At 42.5% G+C, this 21831-nt stretch overlaps 1 long non-coding RNA gene across 4 annotated transcripts in view; it reads left to right on the top strand.

The window, feature by feature from the left end:
* The window catches only part of LOC149120951 (uncharacterized), a 121776-nt gene extending 100330 nt beyond the window's left edge, over positions 1–21446 (top strand). For 3 of the 4 annotated variants that reach the window (XR_016225139.1, XR_016225138.1, XR_016225136.1), the window contains exons 2-5: positions 4639–4761; positions 5135–5366; positions 5747–5878; positions 21080–21446. This is a non-coding gene — a long non-coding RNA (uncharacterized LOC149120951). The remainder of the gene's footprint in view (positions 1–4638; positions 4762–5134; positions 5367–5746; positions 5879–21079) is intronic. The other variant, XR_016225137.1, reaches the window with a different exon arrangement.
* Positions 21447–21831: the final 385 nt, after the last annotated feature.

The raw sequence follows: 21831 nt of genomic DNA, 5'->3' as shown, positions 1-21831 counted from the left end.
GTAGCGGGACTGGCAGAGATTAGTCCCTTTGTTGTTGCTGATTGAATTGAGTTGAATGAGAATTTTACAGTCATGATTACTCTTCTGTCTTGAGTGAATGATCCAGTTTATATTTTCTACAGCCCCTGTAAGTGCCGTTTTAAGGACCGGAGTGGCTTGCAGTGGGTTTGGCATTCATCCCAGCTTCCCTCTTCAAGTGGAAGGTGTAATCTGAATTGCCAGCAAACACACCTCGGAAACATGATTGTTCTTTGGCTAAGACCAGTGAGCTTTAGAGCCGCTCAACTCTGCACAGGGCTTACCAGATGCTCACGGGCTTAGAGAGCTGCCACGTGGAGGGGAACTGGCTCACGTCGACCTCTCAATGTTTTTTAACTCTAGAAGGGTTCAAAGCTTCCCTCAAGAGTGGCAGAGGAGTCAGCACTAGCTGCTGCCCGTCCAGCAGTTTCTGTAAGCTCCCAAGTCCTAGGTTTTTCCTTTTCTATCTGCCACGCTAGGTTATGTGGCTTCATAGTTGCTTCCTTCTTTGGGGCTTTGTTTCCTCTTCTTTTAAGGCTCAGTTCAGGTTCTCCTCCTTTCATGGAGACTTCTCTCAACACTCCCGACCCAGGCCTCTCTCTCCGTGATCATGTTTTATTCAGAAAAAATGTATTCATTCCAGTCCTTGCTATTATTATGTACAAATTGCTATCAGTAATTTCAATGTCTTCCCCTAAATCATGAGTGTTTGGAGGGCTGGTTTTGCATAATATGCATTTTCTGTGGATCTTTTGAAGATGCTCTCATAAACATGGATTTCAAAATATTTTGGCACCAGAATCAACTTGTGTTTCAGCCCATTTCCATGAACTTTTTGAAGCACCCTTGTATGTCAGCCCTAATGCTGCTTGCAGGATTAATATCCTTTCCTTAGACCAACCCCAAGGGAAACCCATTTCATACATGCACACCAACACACATATGTTCATGCCAGCATGTCAGGGAGGCCGAGAGTATGAGAGGATGCGTGCTTAGAAAGCATGTGGCTTGTGACTGAGTGGCTTTGGTCACAGAAAATGCAGTCTTCTGTCCTCTGCAAGACCCAGCTGCTATTGTAGACTCCACTCAGCCGCATGGACCACAGTGGCTGCCCTTTAAACCCCTCTCCTTGGAAAAAGTCACTGCCAAGTGGGTGACCATGCCAAGAATCTTCTAAGAGCTTCTTTATGCTGTTGTGTATTTACTCCATCCTCAAGTTCCAAACAGCAGGGTGGGTTCTTACAGGGGAGGGTAATGGACCGTCCTTGCAGCCCACAAACAGTCTAGAGTTCTCCCTCAAGAGGACGACAAGTTCTGAAGTCTGATATGGGCCTGAAAGATGGGGGTTCTGGGAGAACTGCAAGCACACAGGTTACTCTGGGCGGCATTTCCTCTTCTTCCTGTCTGTATAATGGGTGAGGAAAGGAGCGATTCTTCCAGGATTCCCCACTGGAGAATTTATAACACCAGTTCTTCAACACAAAGGCACAAAATAGGAAGGAGCAAAGGAAGGGCATTTTCAAATAATGGGCAGGAAGCCAACAGAATCAAATGATATTACTACAAAATCCTGCTCCAAGTCCATGCAATAACCTGGTAGAACCCGAGTGCCCCAGCTCTGTTTGTTCTGTAGTTGTTTTATTATGTATTTTTATTGGTTATTTTCCCCTCTATCCCCTCTTGATGGAGGGTACTTAACTGTTTATGAGTCTGTTTAGGGTGAAGTTTTTGATTTCCTGCCTGGAATTCTAAGTGAATGGAGTGAGTGGGGGCAGGGAGAGCTGGTGGCTGGGGAAAGGGGCCAGAGTTTCTCGGGGCTGCCCTTGAGCTGGTCTGTGAACACACAGCATGTCATTCTATTCAGCTATTCAAATGTGAAAGTGGCTCCCAGATCTAGACCTTGGCCTTAGTCCACACAGCCCATTTGGCCCTGGTGGATTTGACCCCATCTCCCTCTTTCTCTCTGTTTCTCTGCACCTGACTCTCTTACTGCCATCCATGATCCAGTCATTCTGGTCTTCTTCCAGTTCCTCCAAGCAGCTATGATTCCTCTTTACTTGGGCTGTACATATGCCATTCCCCTTGCCTGGAACACTGGCTCTGACCCCACTGGACTGGAGGAGTTTCCGTTATACATCTCATGACTCCTTATATTTTATCTTCATAGCCTCTGCTCTCAGGTTTTGTTTCCTCAAAAGGTTTGTGAGGTGATCCTAGTAAATGTGGTGGTGGGCGGGAGTAGGGGAGGGAGTGCCGAGGGGGGGGGGGATAGACAAGAAATAATGTGTTAATGAGTGAGTGTGTTAATAGTGTGTTAATGAGATGTGAACAGCTGGTTCCAGTGCCTCAGGTACCCTTTGATTCTCTAGAACAGGAGTCAGGGGCTACCTGCTTGCTTTTGTAAATAGAGTTGTACAGGAACACAGCCAGGCTCACATGTTTGTGTGTTGTTTGGAGTACAATAGTTGGGACAGAAACCTATGGCCCACAAAACAGAAAATATTAACTATCTGACCCTTTAAGAAGAAGTTTAGGAGCCTGCATTGTGATGTAGTGGGTTAAGGCTCTGCGACCCCAGTATCCCATATGGGTACCAGTTTGAGACCTGGTTGCTCCACTTCCTATCCAGCTCCCTTTTCTGAACTTTTTGGCTCTTTTGTAAATACTTAAAACACACACATTATATAGCTATTCAAAATGATTATCTTTATATTCATATGTCATATGCTTTTTTGTACACACAGACTCTCTTTGCACATAACTAAATTTTTTTAAAACACTGAGTGGGATGGGTGCAGGGAGAGGGGCTATGCAGGAGGATGCCTGCTTTGCTTTCTTTTTTTTAAAGCTTTTATTTAATGAATGCAAATTTCATAGGTACAACTTTAGGAATATAGTGGGTATTCCCTCCATACCCACCCTCCCACCCTGACTCCTGTCCCACCTCCTCTTCCCTCTCCACCCCATTCTTCATTAAGAAGACCAACTCTATACTAAGTAAAGATTTAAACAGTTTGCACCCATATACACACAACGTAAAAACTGCTGTTTAAGAACAAGTTTTGCAGTTAATTCTCATAGTACAACTCATTAAGAACAGAGGCCCTACATGGGGATTAAGTGCACAATGACTTCTGTTGTTAATTTAACAATTAACACTCTTATTTATTTATTTATTTATTTTTATTTATTTTTTGACAGGCAGAGTGGACAGTGAGAGAGAGAGACAGAGAGAAAGGTCTTCCTTTTGCTGTTGGTTCACCCTCCAATGGCCGCCGCGGCCGGCGCGCTGCAGCCGGCGTACTGCGCTGATCCAATGGCAGGAGCCAGGAGCCAGGAGCCAGGTGCTTTTCCTGGTCTCCCATGGGGTGCAGGGCCCAAGCACCTGGGCCATCCTCCACTGCACTCCCTGGCCACAGCAGAGAGTTGGCCTGGAAGAGGGGCAACCGGGACAGAATCTGGCGCCCCAACCAGGACTAGAACCCGGTGTGCTGGCGCCGCTAGGCGGAGGATTATCCTAGTGAGCCGCGGCGCCGGCCAAACACTCTTATTTATGACATCAGTGACCACCCAAGGCTCTTGTCATGAGCTGCCAAGGCTGTGGAAAGCTTTTGTGACCACGGACTGTCAGTATTTAGATAAGGCCATAAGCAAAGTAGAAGTTCTCTCCTCCCTTCAGAGAAAAGTACATCCTTCTTTGTTAGGTCCTTCTTCCCACTGAGGTCTCACTCACTGAGATCCTTCATGTAGGATATTTTTTGCCACCGTGTCTTGGCTTTCCATGCCTGAACTGCTCTCATGGGCTTTTCAGCCAGACCAGAATGCCTTAAGGGCTGATTCTGAGGTCAGAGTGCTACTTAAAGCGATTGTCATTCTAAGAGTCTGCTGTATGGACTGCTTCCCATGTTGGATATTCCATCCTTTTTATTTCTGTCTATTATTTTTCCCAGGCACTTGATGCTATTTATATGATCTCTTTAACATTTAATCCTATATATATGTTCACTTCAACACTTAATATGATCACTTTAACAATTAAGATGGCATTTTTATCACCAATTTTAATGTGTGCACCTGCCACTCACGTGGGAGACCTCGGTGGAATTCCAGGCTCCTAACTTCAGCCTGGCTCAGCCTTAGCCATTGTGGTCATTTGGGGATTGAATCAGCAGATGAAAGATCTCTTACTCTCTCTATGCCTTTAAAATAAATAAATAACTTAGAGGTAATCTATAGAAGTGAAATTAACACTCTGAGATGCAATGACTTTGAACAGCCTTTGTCTTGACTGTTGAAGAACAGTATTTTTTTTTCATACTATTTGTTGAACTCTTTACTTAGTATAGGATTAATCCTATGTGTATAAAGTCAATTGAAAATAGATCTTAGTGAAAAATAAGAATGGGAATAGGAGAGGGAGGAGGAAGAAGGGTGGGAGTGCAGGAAGGGTCGGAAGAATCACTATGTTGCTAAATTTGCATTTATGAAATGCATGAAGTTTGTATATCTTAACAAATAAAATATAATAAATAAAAAACAAGAAAGTGGATAAATGGTATTGAAGCATAGGGTGATAAATGTGTTCCCTTTTTAATTCTGTGCAAACGCTTCTTATTACAGTGAAAAGGAACTCTCACTTTGGCGCCAATATGTCCTTAACACCTCCCACATTGAGAATCTCCCTTTTTAACAAAGAGAATGCAAGATTCAGGCCCAGAGGCTTACAGGGCCAACAGCATTAAGGTAGTATTGGACAGAGTTTCTGTTTGCATTATGCCAATTTTTAGATTCCTTTTAATTACGGCAAATGATATCAGCTTTTAGTACTGACAAAATAGTTGCTTATTAAACTCTTAGTTAAGAAAAAAAGTCAGTGGACTTTAAAAATTAAAGTTGATCCCACAGAAGTTGAGGGTAGAAGGATGGTTACCAGAGACAGAGAAGAGTGGGTGGGGGGAAAGGATGGGGAAAGGTCATTTAACAGGCACTAAGTTATAGTTAGCTCTACATAGGAAGTTCCCTGGGCTGTGGGGGGTGGAGGGGGTGTCCTATTGCCTAGTAGGGAGACTATAGATACTGATAATATACTCTGTGATTTTTTTTCTTTTTTAAAAAGCTAGAAGAAATTTATGGGCACTGGTTTGAGTCCTGGCTTCCAATCCACCTCCCTGCTAATGGCCTGTGAAAGCAGTAGAAGATGTCCCAAATGCTTGGGCTCCTGCACCCACATGGGAAACCCCGAAGAAGCTCCTGGCTCCTGGCTTTGGATCAGCCCAGCTCTGGCCATTTTGGCCATTTGGGGAGTGAACCAGCAGATTGAAGACCTCTCTCACTGCCTCTCCCGCTGAGTATAACTCTGCCTCTTAAATAAATAAAGAAATTTTTTTTAAAAAAGCATTTTAACTGGATAATGGAAGATAAAATTTATTATATGTTACTAACTACCCATATTAGAGGTAGACAAACTTCTCCAGGAGGTTAGAGAAGTTGTCCAAGGTTATGAAGTGAGTGGATGAAGGGAGATGAAGGGAAAGGTCCTTGAGTCCAGTCCCATCCACCTGACACCAAAGCCCCGTGGACTTGTCTGCTTTCCTAGTCAGACACCAAAGGGTATTGGGAAATTTCTCAGTGGGAGGAACTCAGAAGTTATGGAGGCGAGGTTTAGCAGATGCTAATCCTCTACAGAAGGGAGAAGGCTACATACAAGCAAACCTCTGACCTTTTCTAGTTCCAGGATTCCAGAGCCCCCAGAGAATCTGATCGCAGTGGGACAGAGATGCTGCTGCTGAGACAGAACATGACAGCCACCACAGGAAAACTGAGCATGATCTGAAGGGAGAATTGAGTGCCCCAATTCCAAGTGAGTGGCAGAGAATATGGTATTGTCTTGCTTTAGCCATCTCGACTTTTAGATCTTTATAGGGGGTGCCATTGGATAAGTACTTCTTATTTCTGAGACCTATTAAAGCAGCTTGTTCTAATTTTTACATTCAGCTTTGGTTCATCCCTAAAATTTGCTTGCAAAACAAATGCAAACCCCTAAGACTCCACCCATTACTGGAGACAGAATGCACTGCGGAACCTTTACTAGTCTCACTACTGAGTGCACTGTGTTAGCTCAGAGATAATTTTCCCATTTGGCTAAGGGGCAGGGGAATATTTTCAGTACATGATGTACATAGCCTGAGCATGGGTTCCCACAATGTGCTTTCATCTCTATTTATTGCTCCTTCTCCTGTGATTTGTGATTTGCTCATAAATAATATAAAATATGAGAGCAAATGGAAGAATTTTATCTTGTTCCATCAAAAGAATTTTTGTGAGAGTGGAGACTTATTTTTTTGTTAATGGTCTTTAAATATCTTGAAAGTCTAGTTGTGTCTAGCCACAAATGCCTTAATGTCGAAAAAAATTACTCAAGAACTTTAGAGTGTGGGTCTTGAAAATGTAATAAAATAGAACATTTAGAGTAGATGATATTGCAGCTGCATTATTACAAATTGTCAGCCTATCAATCTTTGAGAATTAAACCTTTGGGAAACTCATTGTATTTACCTTGATGAGCTCCAGTAACAACAAATCCCGAGGCTTACGTAGATTTATATGGGGGAGGGATACAAGGCAATTAATCAGAGTGCATATGTCCATGTCTCCATTAGATGGTAGGCTCACTGAGGTTGGTGAGAGGAGCATCAGGCATGGAGATTTGCATGAGGAGTGCTGGTATTGACCTGTGCCAGTTTATTCAAGACTCAGATATTTCTCAAATCAGTTGTAAACTCTTTTGAAATTAGCCATAGTAGGAATATTGACTCCATAAAAATGGATAGAAATTACATACATGGGGTTGTGTGTGTGTATGTGGTGTTTGTTTTGTTTTGAGAGGTGGTTTACCTTACCAACATTCTACTGCTAAATATAACAATAACAATATGCTATATAATTGAGTACCCAGGAAATATCTGCTCATCTAGGATTTGGGAGCTTCTCTTTGGGGGGAATAACAACTATGACAGAATCCTAAACTAGCGCTTAATGATCAATTGAGTAGGATTTCTTTTTTTTTGGCTTGGTTGCCTGCAAGTTGCTCAGGACTCCATTTCTCCTTCAACAAAGTTATTTTACATATGTGTGAAGAGACTGGAGTATAAAATTATTCAAACTTTTCAAGCATTAAAGAAGACTTTTGTCAAATAGGCTATGTCCACACAAAGAAAGTATTTCCCACTTTATTGTGTATTATGCTCTTTTCATACTGCTTCCTTCTTTAATTAGAATTGATTCTCTGCTATCCACTTTGAAACTCTTTTTGTACACAAGGCCTCTTTCCAGGACCAAGGGGACACTTAACATGACTAATGGGTATTTCATGCTGTCTGATATTCCTCTTCTGGCAGGAGGAAGCGAGGACAGTGTGTGAAGGAACCTGAACATGACTGCTCTGTCTTGTTCCTGTACTGTGTGCAGTCAATATCTATAAGAAGTGGTAGATCAGGACCAGGATTACCCACTTAGCTAGAACCAGAACAAAAACATGTGACAAGGTATGAAGTCAAGTACATAGAAGGTCAAGGAAAGTCAATATGAGAAAAGTAGGGATGGTGGTGAATTGGGCATGGGTAATTCTAGAACTGATGTCTGGGACATAGGGTAGTTTTGAAGCTGAAGAATGGGCAATGGGATAATTATAGAACTGAGTTGTTGGCATGGGAATGGCTGTTTTTCTAGTGGGTGACTGTAGCAAAGAGCATGCTGAGACCAAGGAAAGGTATTTTAGCAGAGCCTCTGCTTGCATGGAGCTACTAGCAGTATTGGAGAGCCATAAACGTGCAAAAAAAATGCAACCCATGGTGAAGTCAGAAGAAACAGTGTCAGTTTTTGAAGTTCAGTAATTTTTGGACAGAGGGATGATGACTAATGGCTTCAAGGATGAGGAGGAGTATTAAAAGGGGTAAACTTTCTAGGGGAGGTGTGAAATTGACTTGAGTAAACTTAGATGAGGGAAATGCTTAATGTGATGTTGGCAGATGAGGAAAGAAGTTAGACACAACCAACTATAATTCAGGATTTATCATGGCCACATTTGAGTAGAAGTTTTGGTTAATAGGCTCACCAAACCACTGATTTTTTTTTATTAAGAATTAAAGTGACATAACGTTTTAAGTTATTTTGCAAAAACATGTAATTAAGAATGAAACCAAACTGAAAAAAGCCCCCTTTTTTTTCCTCAGGTCCTTAAATTATGCATTTCACACAGTGATCATCATTCTTTTGTATACTCAACACATTTCTGAAGACTAAGTCAGGGAATGGGAATATCAACATAAAACATGCATCTTTTTGTCTTCATAGGACTAACACATGTGTGTTGATAACACAGTGAAAATCATGAATGCAGTTACAGGACTATAGCCACCATGAGAAGGAAGAGATTCTCTGCCCTTAGCAGGAGTCATGGAGGTTTCATGGAGACTGGGGACTATTTGCAAAATTAACTTAACTTGAAAGTCATTTCCAAAGAGAGGCATTCCTCTGCAACCTTAGGATCTAGAGCAGATCTTCTCTCCAAAAGCTTTATTTTTTCCTGCTATGAGAAATGAACTAAGGATGAAGCGTTATGAGTCCTTATAGCAACAACTAACACATACACATTGGTTGGTTTGATTTAGTTCATTCATCCATTAAATATTTCATGGAAGATTTATGCCAGGTGCTTCTCCAGGAACCGAGGCTAAAGTCATTAATAAGACAGACACTGCTTAGGACCTCATGGAGATAAGTTCTATACGAAGATAGACATCAATCAAAGAAACACATGAATATACAAATGACAAGCTGCTAAATACTGTGGAGGAAAAGGAATTCTGAGAAAATGGAGTGACTATGTGGGATCTGGTTGGGGGGCCTAGGAAACCTGCACAGATATCTAACTGTAAAGGAAAAATTAATAGGAATTTACTTAGCAAAAATGCCAGTGGGCAGAGGTTTTTGGCAGAAGGAACAGCAAGCACAGAGGCAGTGAAATGAGGTCAATATAGCCAGAAGAGAAGGCAGGGGAGGATGAAGGACCTACTAAAAACCCACATCTAATGTCATACTTGCTGTAAGATTGAATGCTTTTGAACTAAGATCAAGAACAAGACAAAAAGATCTATTATTACCACTTCTATCCAACATTGCACTGGTTCTAGCCAGTACAATTGGGCAAGAAAAAGAAATAAAAGTCATCTAAACTGGAAAGGAAGAAGTAAAGCTAACTATGTTTGCAGATGACATGATGCTGTACAGAGAAACCCTAGGGAACATACACACACAAGCACAAACTATAAGAACCAGTAAGTGAGTTTAGGAAGATTATAGAACACAAGATGGAGATACAAAGATTGGTTATATTTCTTTTTTAAAAGATTTATTTATTTACTTGAAAGTCAGAGTTATACAGAGAGAGAAGGAGAGGCAGAGAGAGAGAGAGAGGGAGAGAGGGAGAGAGAGAGAGAGGTCTTATATCCGCTGGTTCATTCCCCAATTGGCTGCAATGGCTGGAGCTGTGCCGATCCAAAGCCAGGAGCCAGAGCTTATTCTGGGTCTCCCATGTGGGTGCAAGGGCCCAAGGGCTTGGGTCATCTTCTACTGATTTCCCAGGCCATAGCAGAGAGCTGGATCCAAAGTGCAGCAGCCAGGACTCGAACTGGCACCTATGTGGGATGCTAGCACTGTAGGAGGTGGCTTTACCCACTACGCCACAGCACTGGCCCAAAGACTGGTTATATTTCTATACACTAGTAATGAACAACCTGAAAGTGAAATTAAGAAAATAATTTATATTTACATTAGCATCAAAATAATGAAATACTTAAAATAAATTAAATAAATGAAATAGAAGAATTGTACACTGGAAACTACAAGGTATTACTTACATAAATCAAAAGACTTCTAAATAAATGAAAAACATCCCATGTTCATTGATTGGAGGACTTAGTATTGTTAAGATGGCAATACTCCCACAAATAATCTACAGAGTCACTGAAATCTTGTGACTGTCTTTTTTTGTAGAAACTGAAAGCTGATTCTAAGCTACATTAAAAGACAGTGTAGTGCTAACATAAACATATAGATTGGTGAAATTGAATTTGGGGTGCAAAACCAAACCTTACATTATGGTCAATTAATTTCTGAGGGGCTCACCAAGATAATCCCATGGAGAAAGAATAGTTTTTTAAGCAAATGGTGCAGAATCAAAATATGGATGGTAGATCTGAATAGATAGTCCCTCTAAAATATAAAAGTGGCCAAGAAGCCCATGAACTAATTCTCTGCATCACTAGTCTTTAGGAAAATGTGAACCAAAACCAAGTCATACCCATTAGGATGACTAAAATGAGAAACGGTGACTTGATCAGCCCTCACCCTGACTGTTGATGAGCAACTTGATATGTTATCCCTCTTAGTATTTTTTTTGTTTGTTCTACTTAATACTTTTGGTTGAATACTGTAATCAATACACAATTCTTCTTAAGTGCTGAAACTTAACTGAAAAATGATCACTGTTAAATGTAAGAGTGGGAATAAGAGAAGGAAGAGATGTGCAATTCGGTACATGCTCAAGCTGACTTACCTCAAACGGTAGAGTTAGAAACATACCAGGGGATTCCAATTCAATCCCATCATGGTGGCATGTACCAATGCCATCTCACTAGTCCCAGTGATCAATTTCTGTTCACAATTGATCATAATGATAGGACTAAGAACCAAAGGGATCACATAAACAAAAATAGTGTCTGCAAATACTAGCTGATAGAATAAAAAAGGGAGAGAATGATCCAACATGGGAAGTGAGATACACAGCAGACCCATAGAATGGCAGATGTCCTAAACAGCACTCTGGCCTCAGAATCAACCCTTAAGGCATGCGGATCCAGCTGAAAAGCCCATGAGAGTATTTCAGGCATGGAAAGCCAAGACACTCTGGGGAAAAAAAAAAAAAAAAAAAAACCTAAATGAAAGATCTCTGCGAGTCAGATCCCAGTGGAAAGAACGGGACCATCAAAGAAGGAGGTACCTTTCTCTGAAGGGAGGAGAGAACTTCCACTTTGACCATGGCCTTGTCTAAATATGATCAGAGTCAGTGAACTCAGGGGGCTTCCATAGCCTTGGCAGCTCATGACAAGTGCCTAGGGTGATTACTGAGGCCATAAACAAGAGTGTCAATTTGTTAAGTCAACAACAGGAGTCACTGTGCACTTACTCCTCATGTAGGATCTCTGTCCTTAATGTGCTGTACATTGAGATTTAATGCTATAACTAGTACTCAAACAGTATTTTTCACTTTATGTTTCTGTGTGGCAGCAAACTGTTGAAATCTTTACTTAATGTATGCTAAACTGATCTTCTGTATATAAAGAGAATTGAAAATGAATCTTGATGTGAATGGAAGGGGAGAGGGAGTGGGAAAGGGGAGGGTTGCGGGTGGGAGGGATGTTATGGGGGGGGGGGAAGCCATTGTAATCCATAAGCTGTACTTTAGAAATTTATATTCATTAAATAAAAGTTTGAAAAAAAATAAATAAAATAAGAAATTCAGACAATAATAATTAGATGTTAGTAAATAATTAGATGTTAGTAAAAATAATTAGATGTTAGTAAAGATGTAGAGCCATGGGATTTTCTGGTGGTGAGGTTGCAAAATGGTGCAGCTGCAATGGGAAACTGGTAGTTCTTCAAAAAGTCAAAAAGAGAGTCACTATATGACTCAGTAACTCTGCTTCTAGGTATCTAACCAAGATAAATGAAAGTATCTGTCCTCACTAGAACTTGGACATAAATATACATAGCAGTCTTATTCAAATAAGCCCCAAAGTAGAAACAACCCAAAAGTTCATCAACTAAAGTTTGGATAAACAAAATATGGTATATCCATGCCATGGGATACTATTTGTAATAAACAAGAATGAAGTACTGATGCATTCTTCAGCACAAATGATCCTCGAAGCCACCATCCAAGTGAAATATGCATGATTCTGTTCATATGACATGTCTAGTACAGGCAAATGCATGTAGGCAGAAAGTGCATTGGTGGGGGCCAGTGCTGTGGCTCACTTGGTTAATCCTCTGCCTGCAGCGCCGGCATCCCATATGGGTGCCAGTTCTAGTCCCAGCTGCTCCTCTTCCAGTCCAGCTCTCTGCTGTGGCCCAGGAAGGCAGTGGAGGATGGCCCAAGTGCTTGGGCCCCTACACCCACAGGGGAGACCAGGAGGAAGCACCTGGCTCTTGGCTTCGGATCGGCGTAGTTCTGGCCATAGCAGCCATTTGGGGGGGGGGGTGAACCAACGGAAGGAATTCTTTTCTCTCTCTCTCTGTCTCTGTCTCTCTCTCACTGCCTATAACTCTACCTGTCAAATAAATTAGAAAAAAAAAAAAGAAAGCACATTGGTGGTTGTGAGGGGTGAGAGGGAGGCAGGAATAGGGAAAGACTGCTAATGGGCATGGATGGCGTCTCCTTTGGGGTGGTGAAATGTTTTGGAATGAGATGGTGGTAATAGCTTCACAACTGTTGGCACAGGTCACACACCTCTGAAGCCATTTTGCCTAATGACAAAAACTGCCTTGACAAACTGCTTTGGTATTACAGATTGCTAGGTCTATCTCCCGGAAGTTCCACAACAGGGGTTTGAGGTGGAGGCCTGGCATCTGTATTTTGACAGGTGTCATTGGTGATTCTTAGTGCCAAGAGTATTCTTCAGTTTTCCATGGCTAAACCAAAATACCTGAGGTAGGTAACCAATAAAGGAAAGGGGTTTATTTAGCTCATAGTTTTGGAGGCTGAAAGTCTAAACAGTATGGCATGGGTTCTGGCGAGTGCTGCTGCTCTAGCTACATCACATCTTTTGCTTGGCATGACAGTGGTAGTATATGAAAGAGAGAGAGAGAGAGAGAGAGAGAGAGAGAGAGAGATCATATAGTGAAACAGGAAGCCAGAGACAGCCAGACTCATTCTTTCATCATGACCCTCCCTGGAGAACTAACCCGGGTCCCATGAGAACTACATTAATTCCTTCTGGGCATAGAATCCATAACAATCTTCCACTTGGCCTCTCCTCTTAAAGATCCTATCATCTCTTAACATTGTCACACTGTACCACGTTGTATCCAAATCATAGCATCCAGCAAATTAGAGAGCTGCATCCTGGCTGTTTTGGAGGATCTGTTTAGTGCACAGCGCCACACTAGGCACCGTGTGTGTGTGTGTGTGTGTGTGTGTGTGTGTGTAGGGGGGTATGGTGGTATTGTGGGGGAATTCAAGTGTACACATTGTGCAGGGCTCTCATTTTCCAGACTTGCCCCTCTGCCACCTCCAAAACCAGGAATGGGTCTCCTTTACTCCTCTGAGTTGCAACTGCCTGAATTTTAAAGCACTGCACAATTTATTCAGAGGAAGTCTTTCAAGAAGGAGTGGGAGCTGGGCCGTAGGATTCTAATCTTGAATATTCAGGGAAAGCAGCATGTCCTATTCAACACGGCTGATCAATAATGAGTGCATTCATACTCTAAATGTGTGCATTATGTACAGATACAAAATATACAATGCCCCCAAAACGGGGAAAGACATTTCTGATTGAATTTTTTTGTTTGGGTTTATAAAAATAACTTGTGGTGCATCAATTACTCTCCATTTCCATGGATACAGGCAATACTTTATTATGTAACTCTACAGCTGTGCCGGTTTTTAATATAAAACCCAGATTTTTTCATCTATTTCTCTTTCATAGTTACTGAACTGAGATAATAACATCTTTTACCTATGAATGTATTCAATTCTCCCCCCCCCAACTTTTTTTTTAAACCATCCTTCAAACTATTATTGATTAGAATTTCATTTTGTGGCTTTTGTAATAAAATCTCCAGTAAATGTTACCATTGCAGGCAGTGGAAGGGCAGAGTGGGGAAGGTCATTCTTTATGTATACTGTGTGTAAATATGTGTGTTTAAAGAATGCTGCGCATGTGTGCACATTCTTCCAAGTCCGACAGATGAGTGCCTGCGCATTGTACTGACTTCCAGTCTGTTCTAGGGCAGCTTTCAGATGGCATTTTTTCCCCCTTTGCAATATTCCTCTCTGCTTCTTTCAAGAAAGAATCTACCCCTTTTGGGGAAACAAGTCTGCCTATATAGCTCTACACTTTGCAATTCCTTGCCCTTGTTTTTAATCTTCTTAGTGATGCCCAAAGTTCGTTGATGTTATGTAGTTTTCCCAGGTCTTCCTGCATTGAAATTGCCTCCTTTTGTTCTAGCAGGCATGGGAGTAGAGGGTGATGGGAAAAGGAAGAGAGGACGTGGCAGGGAAATGTGAGGCAGGCCTAACAGGAGGTTGGGGAAATGGACTTGGGTATCAGTTGAAAGACTTCAGGGAGTGCTCCTGCCTCTGCAAACCAACTACTAGGAATTCTGCAAGCAATTCAAATCCATTGTATACAAAGGGTTAATCTTGGGGCCTCAAAGGAACCAAGGGCCCTACATTTCCCTGCAATTTTATGTGAAAAATTGTATGCATGTGTGTATATGTGGATCTTTGGGGGAAAAGATCTATTATAGGCAGGTTTGGGGGTGGCTGCTTGGCTTATGACAATGATCACTGAGGTCATTCTCCCTTTTGAAGATGAGTCACTGAAGATGGAGGAGTGGAGGTTAGCCAATCGTTGCCATCCTGGCTACTGTGATTGGCTTCAGAGACAGGCACCTGACCCAAGCTGGGCCAATGAGAGCCGTCCCTAGGAGTTTTCCAATTCCACTGGGGTCGGGGGGAAGAACTTGCTTCCTTTTCTGTTTGACAGTGTGAGGATCCAGCCACACCTCAGCAAAGCCCGTGCACAATAGGAAGGAATCAAGCAATCAGGCAGAAAAAAGGGTGAGATCCAGGCAGGAAGAGAGTGCTGATGGCCTATGGGCAGAGATCAGGCAATGTGATTGCCCTTGAGCCAGCCCCACCCTGCCATGTCCAAATGTGGATGTTTGAATCCATAAATGACCCTTTTTGGCACCACCATCCTATAGAATGTTATTTTTAAAAGACATTTATTTATTTGAGAAGCCAAGGAAGAGAGAGAAAGAGAAAGCTATCTTCCATTTGCTGGTTCACTCCCCAAATGGCTGCAATAGCCTTGGCTGGGCCAGGCTGAAACCAGGGGCCAGGGCAGGGTGACAGGGCCCTAAGCACTCAAGTCATCTCCTACTGCTTTCCCAGGCATATTAACAGGGTGCTGGATTGGAAGCCGAGCATCCGAGACTCAAACCAGCACTCTGATACAGGATACCAGGGTCTCAAGTGGCCATTTAACTCACTGCACCCAATGCCAGCCCCTGACAGAATCTTGGTAAGGGATTCTGCAGCTTTCATCAGATTTGAATAAGCCCTAATGAGGTGACAACATCTTTGTAGACGTCTTGTCCTTACGATCATCCTAAATTATCATTGCCTCTGGGAGGGATGGCTCAGAAAGTGATACACAAATCCCAGTGTGAACAAGAGTAGGAATGTAGGCATGGACTCCTTGCTGTCTCCATTGATAAGGAGATCCTGGGAACGAAGGAGGACTCCCTTCATAATCTTGCTTGGAATTTTCCCTCTGGTGATGTTGCTGACAGCGTTAGGGAAGTTTCTGTGGTAGATGTGCCCCCAACTTTCATGAAGCTGTAGCTCACAGAATATTTTCCAAGTATGATGCTAACAGAAGTATGATGCAGGGTACACCAAAGAGAGGTTATGGCAATAAACTGATTAGTTGATGACTGAGGTCACTATAGAATAGGAAAGAGTGACAGGATATCAGGACATGCGCGACATTGGGCTTTTCTCTACATCTCTGTGGTCTTCCCTTCCAAGAGGAGTCAAATGCATGGAAATTCTTTTTTTTTTTTTTTTCTAAATGCATGGAAATTCTGCTTCTAAGCCTTTTCTTTTCAAGGAGCCTCCATGTCTCAGTCTTCCCTGTCTATCAAATGGTCACGAAAGCATCAACCCACCTGCTTTATTGAGGTGTTCTGAGGATCTAATGAGGTCTTTAGAATTGATGCTGGGCATTTAGCCCAGTGGTAAAGTCACTAGCAAGAACGATAGTGCCCACCCACATCAGAGTGCTTGCTGCTTCTGGTTCTTGATTCCAGCTTCCTGCCAACACGACTCTGAGAGGCAGTGGTGACAGTGGAGGTGATTGGTGGTGGTGGGGGATTCCTGCTGCCTACATGGGAGACCTGAATTGAGTTCTCAGCTCCTACCTTTGACTGCAACCCAGTCCTGGTCATCACAGACATTTGGGTAGTGTACCAGCAGATGGACGATCTCTCTCCATCTCTCTCTTTATGAAAAAAAAAGATAAATACACATTTAAAAAAATAAAAGAGGATGAGATAGTGTTAACTGTTAGACATACATGAACAGAAATTTAGGAGTTAGGTGAAAAGGTTGCCATTTTAGTTATTTAAACACCTTTGTTATCATTAAAAACAGAGCAGAGGAGGATTAGCTAAAACCACCCTCATTACTTCTTCCCAATCATCTCAGACTTTGAGCCTAGAAATGAACAAAGTGACAAGTCAATGGGTAACCCAGAGTAAGGAAGCCACTATTACTTTTTGCTCCTGAGAATTTAAGAAATCAAGAATCGAACAACTTGATGAGCAGTGAAATAAAGCACATTAAAAAAAAAAAAAACACTTAAAATAGATTTTGAGTAGTTGCAGATGAGAGCATTTGCAATTCTCTTACTGGGTTTACCCAGAATTGAGCAACCCTATGCAAAAACCCTATGCAAAACCATAGTTCCATCAACAGCTGGCTAAGAACAAGGGGCCTCCAGCTAAGGACCTGAAGCTTTAGCAGCACAGAAACCAACAAAGCACAGAGACCCACCACAATCTTATTGCCTTAGGCTCTGTCCGTCTTGCCAGTGGCCTCACAGAGTACTCTGGACAGAGCTCATTTCCTGCCATTCACAGTGACTTTCGAGACCACTAAACTCCCCGAGGCTTTTCTCAATGTCTTCAGTGTCTACTCCCAGGAGTCACACTCCCACCCAGACTGGGGCCCATTGAGTCACAGGTGGGCCAGTCGAATTTACTTTCCCCACATTTAGAATGTAATTACTGGGTCTCTAGCAGACCATTCTGATGTGAAGGGCAATAGTTCAAGCCACTCTGAGGAATTAGGTATAAAAGAGGGTTGGCTGTGCTTTCTCAAGATAGAGTCCTTCTGGGCTGGCGCTGTGGCATAGCAGGTAAAGCCACTGCCTGCAGTGCTGGTTTGAGTCCCAGCTGCTCCACTTCCAGTCAAGCTCTCTGCTGTACCCTGGGAAAGCAGTAGAAGATGGCCCAAGTCCTTGAGCCTCTGCACCTGTGTGGGAGACCTGGCAGAAGCTCCTGGCTCCTGGCTTTGGATCAGTGTAGCTCTGGCCATTGCAGCCAACTGGGGAGTGAGCCAGCAGGTGGAAGACTTCTCTCTCCCTCTCTCTCTCTCTGCCTTTCTTTCTTTCTCTGTGTAACTCTGACTTTCAAATAAATAAATAAATAAATAAATCTTTTTTTAAAAAAGAGAAAGAGAGAGTTCCCAATTTTAGTTAGCTTAACTGAGCAAACCTGTCCTCATCCAACTGCTTCCCCAAATCTGGATGTGTTCCTCCACGGTGCACAAGCTGATATTTAGGTGGCAGGAGACTTGATTTTACAGGACGCACTGTTGTAGCCTTTTAACACACTGCCATCGATTTCTATCCTCAGAAAGAAATTCCTTTTCAGTCCTCTTGATTATCTCAGTTTGGTACTTGTCTTTACCACCTTAGACTTGCTAATTTCCTATTTCAACAAAGAGAAGACAGGGCTTAGGCTGAGTCTTTTTTTTCCCCAAAGAAACTTTTATTTAAGGAATACAAATTCATGCATTTCATAAGTACAACTTTAGGAATATAATGATTCTTCCCACCATACATGCCCTTCCACCTACTCTCCCATCCCTCCTCCTCCACCCTCTCCCATCCTCAGTCTCATTTTCCACTAAGATCCATTTTCAATTAACTTTATACACAGAAGACCAACTTTATACTAAGTAAATAGTTCAATGATTTGCGAACACACACCAAAAAACAAACTGTTCCTCAACAGTCGAGACAAGGGCTATTCAAAGTCATTGCATCTTGAAGTTAATTTCACTTCTTTTTTTAAAAAAAATTAGTTAACTTTAAAGAAGCACCCAAGAATGATACATCTTTTGGGAGCACTTAGACATAATTATAATAAAACTCTTTGAGGACAGAAATACCACATGGGAAGTTAGTTCACAGTGACACCTGTTGTTAATTTAACAATTAATACTCTTATGTATGATGTCATTGATCACCTGAGGCTCTTGACATGAACTGCCTAGGCTATAGAAGCCTTTTGAATCCACAAACTCTGTCAGTATTTAGACAAGGCTATAAGCAAAGTGGAAGTTCTCTCCTCCCTTCAGAGAAAAATAACTCCTTCTTTGATGACCACTTCTTTCCACTGGGATTTCATCCACTGAGGTCCTTCATGTAGGACATTTTTTTGCCACAGTGTCTTGGCTTTCCATGCCTGAAATGCTCTCTTGGGCTTTTCAGTCAAACTAGAAAGACTTAAGGGCTGATTCTGAGGTCAGAGTGCTACTTAAAGTGATTATCATTCTATGAGTCTGCTGTGTGGACTGCTTTCCATGTTGGAGCATTCATTCCTTTTTAATTCTATCTATTATTACCAGACACTTAATCCTATCCATATGATCACTTTAACACTTAAGATGGCATTTTTACCACCCAGTTTAAGGGGGATTTCAGGTCCCATGGCAAATTTTTAAACTGTACCCTTGGAAGTAAGTCTGTAGGGATGTATGCAGAACTATACAGCTTTACAGTTACAAACTTCACACACTTCATAATTACAACTTTAGGAACATGGTGATTCTTCCCATTGTGCTTGCCCTCTCACCCATAGTCCCACCCATCTTCCTCCTCCCTCTCTTATTCCTACTAAGAGTCTTTAGTAGTGAACATTGTCTTGCTAGGATTTAATAATATTATTTTGCATGTACATTTAGGTCACCTTTTAAAAAGGTAGGTGGCCTTACTTTTCCATGTTCCTCATTTTGACCCACAAAAACCATGAGAGATATTAAAATGATTGTTGTTGTTTAAAGGTTAGGGGTCTGTCACATGATGATGGATAAGGCAACAGAATCTTTGCCAGATAATTGAATAGAGAAGAACTAATGGAGACAGCCAGTTAGAAAAATGTTGAAAGAGTGCAAAAGATAAATGAGGGATGATGAGGCAGCCCCAAGTTAGCAATGGCAGGAAGTGATTACTTCCTGGAGGGATTACTGGAGGGACAAAGGGAAAAGGGGTGTTACTAGCCTCCAGAGACCTGAGCCACCAGTCAGGAGCTGGAGCTATGGTAGTTACTGCCTGGTGGAAACTGCAACCCCAGAGGCTATGCAGGTATTGCCAAGGACAGAGTCCAAAGGAGAGAGAGGGGGGTATACAAACACTTTAATGTCTCCCCTTCTTCCTTCTCTAATCTCCTGCTGGGGCTTCCCATGAGGCTCTTCCCAAAAGCCTGTTTCTATGGAGCTTGGGCACTATAATTTTCAAAGATCAGTCTCCTGGAATACAGAAGAAGGCAGAGCATGATGGATCTGAGGGCAAATGGGGCCAGTTTCTAGAAATCAGGATCATGTGACACAAAGCAAAATATGGGATGTGTGTGTCACAGGTGGCAGCTTTACTCACTCAATGGCTGCCCCAACCCAGAGCAAAATGAAGCACCCCAAGGAAGCAGTGTGGCCACGTGGCTCAGCTCAGAACAAGGACGTAAGAGGCACACGGAGTTTCATAGATTGCCCTCTGGTCAGTTCATATGGCACTGGCTCTATAGCTATCCTTGATTCCTGGAGCTCCTGTTTAATCCTTCCCATAGGATGCTATTATGCCCTTAACAATCAGGATTCTTTTCAGTTGCAGGTGGCTTATTTTTCTGAATGAATCAGGGTAAAAAGACTTCAGGTAGAGATGGGTGCAGATGTTCAACTACATTATTAGGTAATGGTCTGTGGCCATCTCTCAACTCTGCTTCCTCTGTCTGGTCCTTAGTCTCAAGGGCATGTTCTTTGCCTAGGGCAGCATAGCCACCAGCAGCTCCAGGCTTGCACCCAATGGGTGAGCCACCCTGGTGAAAATTCAGCATCTCTCAGTACTTCCAGCCAAAGTTCCTAAGTTGAGTTTCCTTGGCCTGGCTTGAGTTCAAAGTCCATGTCTGAGCTGACCACTACAGCTAGGCAAGTGGACTGCTCTGACTGTTCAGACCTGGCTCATGTGCCCCTCTCAGAAGCCAGGGCATGAAAGAGGGCGGAGTAGGGGTGAGGCTTATCTGAATGGAAGAACAATTCTTCTAAGGAAAATTGAAGTTTTTGTCCCAAGAGGAGGGGATAGGCAAACAAAATAATCGCTGTTACCTCTAACTGCTTCAGCACTTTCATTATTGGCCCTTCTCTCATCTCCCTGTGATCCTGATGAGTCCAACTAATTCTGAAAGCTCATATCATGCCTTATTGATTGGCATTTCCCAACAATGTCTGGCGTGGTTGCAGGGACCTAGTAAGTGCTCAGGAAATGCCCGTGGAAAGAGGTAGAAGCACCTGCACTACACATTGATTTCTCAGGAACAGTGGGCCATTTTCCACATCCAGAAGGTGTAGATTGTATTTCTCAGACTTCCTCTATGGTGGTAGACATGGGAGACTGGAACAGCGCTGACCCAAATGCAGGCCCCTTCCCACCCCCGAAACTTTCACCTGCTACCTGCTCTCTTGGGGACCTTGAGCAAACCAGCTGAGCGCTCATCTCCATTTGCTACCAATTAGAAAACCAGCATTTCCCCTTCAGTTGGCCTGAGGCATAATCTTTCCCTTCCAATTTGAATTGCATATCAGTACCAATTTCTTGTTTCCAGTTGGAGGTTGAAGGACAATCTGATGCTTCCGTTGTCTCTCCTTGTCTTTCAGACTTACAAGAGAAAACATTTTGGAACCCTATCTGCCCCCTTTGGAAAGTGCTGTCACCATGACGCTGCACAACAGAAGGTCTCCAATTACTCTACACGAATTAACTTCAGACCCAGTGTTTGCACAGGGCCACCACGTGAGCCCAGGCTCCTAGAGTCATTGGTCTCCGAAGCAGCTTCCCACTAAGCAGAACCATTACAGAGCCTGTTTATAGCAGTGCCATTAAAAATGAAGAGCTGTCAAGAATTCCTTATAATGATGTTGGAAATTGCATTCGCAAAGATTTTTTAATGACTGCATGGTTTTTAAAAAGGCCATGGAACACTTTTAATGAACTATAATGTAATAAATCAATCACAATCCCTCTGAGTTGTCTACACCGTCTTTATATTTATTGCTGCTCATGGAAAACCACACAGTTAATTCTTTCCTAGCTCCCCTCTGCCATACCCATACAAAACTTAAGGGACAACTAGGAAAGGCTTTTTCAGATGTTAAAAGATCTACATTTGTCTTCAGCATTGTGTACCAAACCCAATCTTCAAAGAGCCATTGAAACACGCGCTTGTTTACATTTGATTTTTGAGGCGGGTGCTGTGCTGCAGTGTGTTAAAGCCCCTCTTCCAATCCAGATCCCTGCTAATGACCTGGAAAAGCAGCAAAGGATTGCCCAAGTCCTTGGTTCCCTGAACCCATGTGGGAGACCTGGAAGAAGCTCCTGGCTCCTGGCTTTGGATTGGCATAGCTCCTGC

This window comes from Oryctolagus cuniculus, chromosome 18, assembly GCF_051225735.1.
Source record: "Oryctolagus cuniculus isolate XC-2025 breed Fujian yellow rabbit chromosome 18, ASM5122573v1, whole genome shotgun sequence".
NCBI classification, from domain to species: domain Eukaryota; kingdom Metazoa; phylum Chordata; class Mammalia; order Lagomorpha; family Leporidae; genus Oryctolagus; species Oryctolagus cuniculus.
The sequence above is the reverse complement of the archived record's forward strand: the minus strand, read 5'-3'. Positions and strand labels throughout refer to the sequence as shown.